Source organism: Selaginella moellendorffii, unplaced genomic scaffold (genome assembly GCF_000143415.4).
Source record: "Selaginella moellendorffii unplaced genomic scaffold, v1.0 SELMOscaffold_39, whole genome shotgun sequence".
Classification (NCBI taxonomy): domain Eukaryota; kingdom Viridiplantae; phylum Streptophyta; class Lycopodiopsida; order Selaginellales; family Selaginellaceae; genus Selaginella; species Selaginella moellendorffii.
In genome coordinates, this window is record NW_003314300.1 from 1,578,524 (window position 1) to 1,587,872 (window position 9,349).

Below are 9,349 nucleotides of genomic sequence, written 5' to 3' on the forward strand. Positions count from 1 at the left end.
GTATAATTAGTTTATATTATTGATAGAGAATAAACATCGATAGTGCTGGAAAATCTAATTAGCTCCAAAAGTTTTCTGCAACTCAGCAATAGTAAAGCTTGCTTGGTGTATATGAATATCCACTTTAGGATCCTGGTGCAAGATGTTGATGAAGATGTAGTACATATGCTTGCAAGGAGCATATGCCTTCCCATGTTCCTCACGCTTCATAAAGTCTGGACATGTGCAAGAAGGAAAGTCTTGAATGGCAATTGTGTACTCTCCACCTTCTGTTTTGACTGTGTACTCCTTTGCGAGCACAGTGATGTACTTCGTGGAGAGAATCTCACACTCAAGTGTTTGAGCCAAGTTTATTTTACCTTGCTTCTGCTTGGAGACAGTACCAATAAATTTAACTGCCTTACCTTGTCTTGCTGACCTCCTGTGCATCTCTGTAGGAATAGTCCTGGTTCTGTCACTCATATCTCCAACTCTCCTCTCAAGATTGAAACCAGATTTCTCAAGGTTTTCAATCTCATCCGAGGTGAGCGCAACCCCATTAGCAACCGGCCATTCTTTAGGTACTGCATCAGGTTTAGTCACTATAGTGTCTTCAAGCCGCTTTGTATGGTTGACATCAGAGTTGCAGCAATATAACCAACACTATCTTGAAAATCCTGCTTGCTTTCGTTCCCCATGGAAACATGGGGTTGGAACAGAAGCAGACTTATCACCACGGATCCAAGCCCAACACTTGCCCCTTGGAAGCATCCCCACACACCTTACATTTGATTTTGTTGGCACTCGACGGATTGCCCATTGCTTCGGCTCCACACTACGATAAGCAATTTCAACCTGCTGTGATGCACTTTCTTCATCAGCCACTTGAGGTGGTTCGGTTCTGGGGCGATGTCTTGGAGCAGAATGATACTCAACATCAGGCCTGTGAGAGCTTTTTGCTCCAAGATCCATGCTAACATCTTCACCAGTAAAAGAAAATCGACGCTTTGAGCGGACGGTCTTCATATCACCAATAGAAGCCCGAGGAGTGTACTCCATAAATGTGCCGCGGACCACTTCCTCCACTATAGTTGCCATTGTTCGTGCTGGTGGAGTCACTTTCTTCTTCATCCGATCGTGTAACATCTCAACCGAAGGTCTTGTTCCCATGTATTTTCCTTCCTCAAATGCCAAGGCTTTTGAAGACTGCTCTACAGCGCGTATCAAATCTGATAGACATGCTTCATATAGACTCATCTTCCCTTTCCCTGCCTCAGAGGAACGCCAGCTCCAATGTTTACTCTCTGAGAGATTCACAGTTGGGGTGTATGCAAGATCCTCAAGTGGTTGATCCTTATAAAAAGATGATATTAAAAAGCAATAAAAAGAGAGGAAAAAAAGAAAAACCAACTTGAAAAGAGTGATGTCCCCATTGGAACATTCTAACTTCCCACCACCCCAACCACGACTCAAGTTGTGGTAGACAACTTACGTCAGTATGGCCATCTTCACGCCACCACATTCGAATCTCGTTTACTTTTGCTTCATGCTCTTCTTCAGAAGGTGCAGCTTGCCATTGTTTGCACAACTCCTTAAATGCTAATTGGAAATCTGGCTTGATAAGGTGGCAGTGTTGGTTTAGGCTTTGAGCCCAATGGAACTCACATGTCTTCTCACAACCTTCTAGGGGTAGACCATTCCCAAAGACTGCCCGGACACCATTCCAATTAGCCCCAGCCCCATCTGCCATGAAACCGCAAAAATTGGCAGGCTTACCAGTCCGCTTCAATACAATGTCGGAGAGGGACTTCCAAAATATTTCTTGAGCCATCTGGTCTTGTACTTTAAACTCTGCCGTTGCAATTGTCAAGTTACAACGTAGCCTGTGAAAAGTGCAATGTTTAAAACCATTTTAAGATAATGAGAAAAAAAACTACCTTGGATCATACACATGAGCTCCCATGGTTGTCCAACCTGCCACTCGCTCCATATGGTCAAAATGTACCCATGCATTAGCAAGGTCACTTGACCCAGACATATCCATTCGGGAAACAAGATCCACACCAGAGGCAGGGCCCATGGTAGACATTTTGAAAACGAAGGGGCGCTCTTGCTCACTAACGACTTGATCTGGAAATAAACTCCCATGGATAAACTCATAGGGACAAGTCTGTTTTAGTTCAAGGATTGAGTCGATTTTTGATTGGAGTTTCCCCTCTCGAGATTCACACATCCAAGACTTTATCCTAAATAAAACAAAATGTAAGAGAGATATTATTGAAAAGTATGTAATAATATTTTCATACCTTCTAAGGCTAGTTGCAGGTTGCACATGTCGTAGTAACTCCCGCAAGCTAGCCTCATCCAGTTGAGTATTCTTGTAGTCCGGATCAAGTAAAGTATTTGCGATAAAATCCTTGAGCACTATCTTCTAAACATGCTTCGGAGTTGCAGATGAGTTTCTCACAGTCTCTATCTGCACTGCATCTTTGAAATGGTTGACTGAACTCCTTTGTATCCCTTCTTGCATTGGATGTGTGTGCGTGCCAATATGTACTGCAGCTCTACCAACCTCTCCATCCCGTGGAAGAAAATAGTACATCTTGGCCCCGCAGATGGCACGACACAATGGAGCATTCTTGCAAAACCGACACTTGAATCCAACACCAATGGTGTCACAGAGGGGAGGATTGGTTGCAGATCCTTCAAAAAATATGGAGTTTTTACCACGCTCTTGATTGCATGCTTTATTCACACAATCCAAATACCCACCACAATGAACCATGGACACTGTGCCTTCGAAATGCTGGAAATGTGTGGTCTTGATCTTGCACCAGTTGTGGATATCCTGCTTCGTCTCCATCCCCTTTCGTTTTGAGCTGACAAGAGGTGGTAGTTCAAAGAAGATATTGCCATTGTATGTAGATGGGAGCTCGCTAACAAGCCTATGCAGAAAGGAACGCACGTCGATAGAGAGGCGGGAAAACTGGAAAGCATTGCAAACAGCTTGGAATATCAGTGAAGTTGGAGTTTGGAAATTCTTGGCTCGCACTGGACTAACATCTCCACTAGAACTAGAAGAGGAAGAAATGATGACGACCGACTCTTGCTTCACATTCACTTTAGCAGGATCACAGCCTCGCACTTTGATTGGAGATCCAAAAACTCGAATCTCTTTCGACTTGGAATGTTGCAAATCCCAATGTTGTCCACCTTCACCTACACCCGAAAGAAGAAACTCCGATCGTTCAACTACACCAATGTTGTTGCGAATCACAGCTTCCAATGAAATAGAACCGAGAGAAAGATTGAAACGTCGGCAAAGAAAACTTTCTGAAATAAGACTCTGGGAGATAGAAAGCGGTGGGTGATCTTGGTAATGCATAAGGAAGCCCTCCATTTTGTTACCTTTAGGTTTTGGAACTCTGAACTTTTATAACGAAATGTCACCTCACATGTGCTATGCCATTATGTGAAAAGATAGGGCGATTTTATTCTAGGATCTAACATCGAATAATGTTGTTATAATAAATTCTGTATGAAGTATATAGGACTATGTTGTACAATATTAAAAGTCTATATACATTGAATTCAAAAACATACTCAAATTTATTATATGCACTAACTTTTGGTAGAACGGAAAGAAATATCACGTCAAGCATGTGCCATAATATTAAAGATAGGAATGATTTTATTCTAGGATCTACCATCAACCAATTGTTGCCAAATAAATTAAATATTGTACATATTTTCAGTACTTCATTAAAGCTAGAAATCATCATATTCTTCTAAACTCATTTAAATATATTCCATCTTTGTACTACCATCTATCACCTATAGTAAATTATCTATATACATTACTTTGGAAATAACACCTTACGATTTAATAATCTTATATTTTCTAACAATTTCGTACTGTGATCAATTCAACACATGCGTCTGTGACATTATTTCACATTATGACATAGTCATATTAGAGCACACCTCCATTATTAAATTACAATTCAAAAGGACTTTGTCACGTGATCAAATCTAGGGCGGAATAGAAATTGTACAGTGCTAGATTTATTATTTATTGTACAGTGAAGATTTACTGCATCCATGATGAACGGCTGTGATGAAAGTTAGGTTAGGGTTAGGGCAGCTACTGGCGTTAGGGTTTTACAGAAAGTATCGCGGGAGATTGAGAGTGACTGCGGGAACAGAATGCTGCCAAGAGTAAGTTTTTCCTCCTTCTCCACTCCCTCTCCTCCACTCCCTCTCCTCCCCGCCCAGCGCCACCACACCCAGCGCCCCCGTGCCCACGCCATGCTCTGCGCCGCCACGCTGCGCACACCATGCCATGCTCAGCACCGCCACTGCCCAGGGCTGCCGAGCGCCGCCCACTGCCATGCCACGCCCAGCGCAGTGCTGCCTGCCCAGCACTGCCACTGCCATGCCGCCGCTGCCGTGCCGCCACTGCCCAGCACCGCCGCTGCCGTGCCGCTGCTGCCCAGCACTGCCGCTGCCCAGCACTGCCGCTGCCATGCTGCCGCTGCCCAGCACCGCCACTGCCATGCCGCTACTGCCGTGCCGCCGCTGCCCAGCACCGCCACTACCATACCGCCGCTGCCGTGCCGATGCCACGCCACGCCAGCGCCGCGCTGCCTAGGGCCACTGCTGCCCAGCACCGCCGCTGCCAAGTGCCCAGGCCGGGCATTTGGCTGGGCACTCCGCCTGGGCCGGCCAAGTCCACGCAGGCTGGCCAAGGCGCTTGGCTGGCAAAGGCGCCAAGTGCTTGCGCCAAATGCCCACGCTGGGCATTTGGTGTGAGCCAGCTAAGTCCAAGCGCCAAGGCTGGCTCGCAGGCAGTTGGTCTTGGCGCGGGCCGGCCAAGGTGCTTGGGGGAGGCGTGCACCGAGCCCACGCCCTGTTCCCCTCTTCTTATGCATTTATAATTTATAATGAGTTTTTTTTATTTTCAGAAACGGAAGCAACTACAAAAGGAGAGGGATGTTGGATCAAAGAGAAGACATAAGGAAGATGAGATCCAGGATGACAATCAAGTTGACCTTCAGATAGAGATTTCCACAGCAACAACTCTACCGTCTTCCCAACCACATAGCTCCAGTCCACATGCACCCCCACCACCGCCATCGATGCCACCACCACCACCACCATTACCACCACCGCCACCTTTACCTTCATCACCACCATTACCACCACTGTCATCACCACCATTACCACCACCACCGTCATCACCACCATTACCACCACCACCGCCACCATCATCACCACCATTACCACCACCACCGTCATCACCACCATTACCACCACCACCGCCACCATCATCACCACCACCAGCGCAACCATTGTCATCACCACCATTGCTGCCACAACCACAAATGCCACTACTCTTAACATATTCACAAAATATGGCAGAAACGGAGCAGTGCCCAAGTGCGCCTGATGGCGGTGTTGGGCCCGAGTCGGGGGCTAGATCTGATAATGGTGCTACTGGAGGTGTAGCTGAAGCTGAAAGAGAAGTGGAGCTACCTGAACACATTGTCGACAAGCGCTTCCAAGAGACAGCTTTGAGAACTAAAGAGAAGGCCATTCACACGACTCTGGAGTCTCTCAAGTGGGAAGGCCCGGGGCACATGATCCGAGAAATCCCACTATGTCGATTCACTCAGACAAGCATCGTTCGGTCTGCTTCACCGCACTTCGTCAACATGGACATCTATAGTCTGTACAAATAGAATGGCCTTGGGACAAACATAGGTATGTTCCTTGTTTCGGTTTTCAAGCCAGGAACGACAAATACCCTCTCGGTGTCATCGGAAATCGAGAGGGATTGGGATGACATTTGGAAAATGAAGTCCCGCGAATTTGACAACAAGCTTATGAGCCATCCTGAGACTCAACAATTTGTGGGGAAAATGTTCTACATTATCGATGGGAATCATCGCTGGTGCGCGTGGATGAAGTGCATCTGAGAATGCTTCCGAGACGATCCTGTCTATCACATCAATGTTCCGGTTGGACATGTACACGCGAGAGGATCTCTAGATTTGGCAAGGCTTGTGATAGCTTGCCACAAAATTAATGCGTAAGTACCTCTCCTTCTTCAATCACTTTTAACAATTTATGTTTTGCAGACTGGGACAGTTTGCAGTGCAGAAACAAAGCCTAGTACATGATATCGAGCAGATCCGGTTTCTTGCCAATCTCGACGAGGATGCAGTCCGCAGCCACTATGGTGATGATTTAGCATCACTTATTCGACATCAACGAGGTCGTCAGGATGCCAATAGATGGTACAAGAATCCAGTGGCTTTTATGACAGCTGTGTGGAGTAAGGTATGTTCTTTTAAGTATACTTCTTATCATAGAATGTTTGTGTTGTCTTCAGCCATTGGTGAAGGTTAAGCAAGATGCATATGCACAGTCGCATCGAGCTGAAAATGATCAAGAACTCTCAGAGCATTTAGCTGCAATTGACAAGAAAATCAACAGCACAAAGAAGACAAAGGTAAAGAAATTACTTAGTGTGGCTAACCCTTGACGCCCAAAGGAGTGGTTCGATATTATAACAGAGATTGCTTGTCATGAAAGTAAGTATTGTTTATATTTACATGAAGGTTCTCACAAAAGTTATTTTTTAGTGGGCAAGACTCCAGATGAGATTATTTACAATATCTCAAAGTCAAAGCTTACATATGAGGAACAGATACACATTCTGAACGACCTCAATAGCAGACTCAGGGAAGGAGAAAAAGGTTTGGATAGTATGATGGAGACTGTGATGAGGAGGACCATCTACATTTCACAAACTGTATATGAAGGGGAGATGTTTCTATCGCCTTTCATAGGGGATGATCCTGAGCAACTTCCATTTAAGGACTTCGTCACCATTGAGCTTACAAAACTTAGAGAGGACTGGCTGCCAAAGAAGGCCACAAGCACGACTCCATTTGATAAACAACTTGGCCAACCTTACTTCATGCGTCGAGCGGCTTTCAGGTAACATACAATTTCTCAACTATACTCAATTGTTTATATTCTATTATAGGTATCTCCAATATAGAAGCATTCCTCTCGAAACACCGGTATGCACACGCCTCCTGAGGCATGGTGTGAGAGATGGAGGCATGTACCCAACAACAATGAAGTTTCTAGCAGCAATAAAGCGCGCTTGTCCTTGGGAATTGGAGATGCCAGATTATGAACCAACCCACCATGAGGCTGCAAGAGGCAACAATGATGACGAAGATGATGGCCATGAGAATGTCGACACTGTTGGTGCCAATGGCGAGCAGAGTGAAGATGGCGGTGAGAACGAGATTCTTCGAGACGAAGTCGAGCAAGAGAACCAGAACATCCAAGAAGTTCTACCTCGACGAAAGCGAGCAAATCCACATCTGGAGGAATTAGTCAACAGTGATGATGATCGTCCAAGACGTCCCCGTAACCGAGGAACTTCTCGAGGTATATTTCTTTTTATTTTCTCCTTTTCTTAGTTCCTCAAAATGGTTGCAGCAAAAACTGTCGGGAGTAACTTCATTCCAGCTCGTCTTGATGCTCGAGAAGAGGACTTGGAGGAACTTACATCTACCACACGCCACATGACGGTATGTAAATTTTTCTTAAATTCACATCTTATCTTTGTCTTCTCCCCCTAGATTCACCCTGTATCTCCAGTGGCATTCCGTGGTGAAGTTGGGATCTTTATTGGCTCCTATAGTTCATTGATGGCATCTTTTGAGGAGGATGCTGAGAATATGGCTATCTGGCAAAAGTGGGAGCGCTTTTGTCAGAAGATCCATAGGCGACCGCTCAAGAGCACAAACTTCATGCTCTTTGACATGCTAGATGGTCTTCCAGACGCTAATGGTGATGTCCCAAGCTGGAACAACCTGACTAAAGACCACTTGAAGGATGCATTCCTTTTGGCAGCAATTCTCCTTCACACAACCGGTCAAGTTGCCTTCATTCTCCCGAATGACCCCCATTAGATGTCCTGCCTTATGAGGTATGCAAGTCGAGTCAACTCCAAGAGGTTCTCTTCCGGATGCATCATGAATAGTGTTGGGGTCGAGACCAAAGGTGTCCTAGGCATGCCAGAGAAGGTAAGAAATCATTTTCTGTTTTGGTTGTCTCTAAAGTTTTATTATTCAGGTTATGATGTGGACCTACCATGTGTTTTGCAGAAAAGAAAATGACAGTTTTCGTGATAGCGAGCGTGCTACAAGGGTTTTGCCAGGGTATGACAACTTTACTGACATCATACCAAATCTCATAGACGACGACATCCGCAACACATTGTCTGGGTATCGGTTTCGATCTCCATCGGCGATGCATGTCCTACTTGAGCTTTATTGCCCAACTAGAGGTGTTGTCATCGATTGCACAGCAGGTAGTGGTTCGATGGTCGAAGCAGCACGTGACTCTGGTAGATCGGTGTTTGCGATTGAAGAACATGAGTTCTTCAAACGCCATCTTCGAGGTTTTTGTCCTTCTCTATCAGTTGCTTCTAGGAGGTAATTTATGATGTTTTAAAAACTTATAAATAATATATATTTAGTTTTCTAGAAGTCTTCCTAGGTATGCTGGCACATCATATGCTATTTGTAAATTGAGGAGTGGTATGAAAAATCTATTTATTAATGATACATTAAAAGACAATTGAATGCAATGAGAAAGATGTGTCACATGTCAATGTGATAATGATTGTGACACTGACAGTGTCAGTATAGCAGATAGCGACAGTGATAGTGTCAGTGACAGAGACAGTGTCAGTGTCAGAGATGACAAAGTTACAGTGTCAGTCTGTCAAAATTCATAATTACTAATATTATCAGTTTATTATCTATAGGTAATACAATTTTGTTAATAAAAAAAAGGCAAGAGGGGGGGGGGGGGGATGAATAATATCATAGTGTAAGAATTATTAGTGGCTGGAATTTTCAGTAGGATGGCCTAAAAATACCATATTCAGCACTTGTGGGTGTAGGATTTACTAACGGAATATTGTTTCTCACCATGAAATGATAATGATTGTGTGTTTTTAACTCTTTCTTGATTTTCTTATACATCCATTTATGCACACCTTCCACACCAGTTCTTGGGCAGTTGTGACAGTGTTCTAGAAAAGTTTCTAGACCCATACAGCCTTCCGTTTTATCTAAATAAAAGTAGTAGATAGGACACTGGAGATAATATGTGTTCATTCTTTCAAAAGTTTCAACCATATCGGGAGCAAGATCTTGAAGAAACATCTGGCATCGCTCTTGAAGCACATGAGGCAATCCATCTTTTGTAGCAACATCTAGAACATTATCTGGAAGAGGGATCTCTTGTTCAGTCACACTTGGGGCTACAAAAGAAA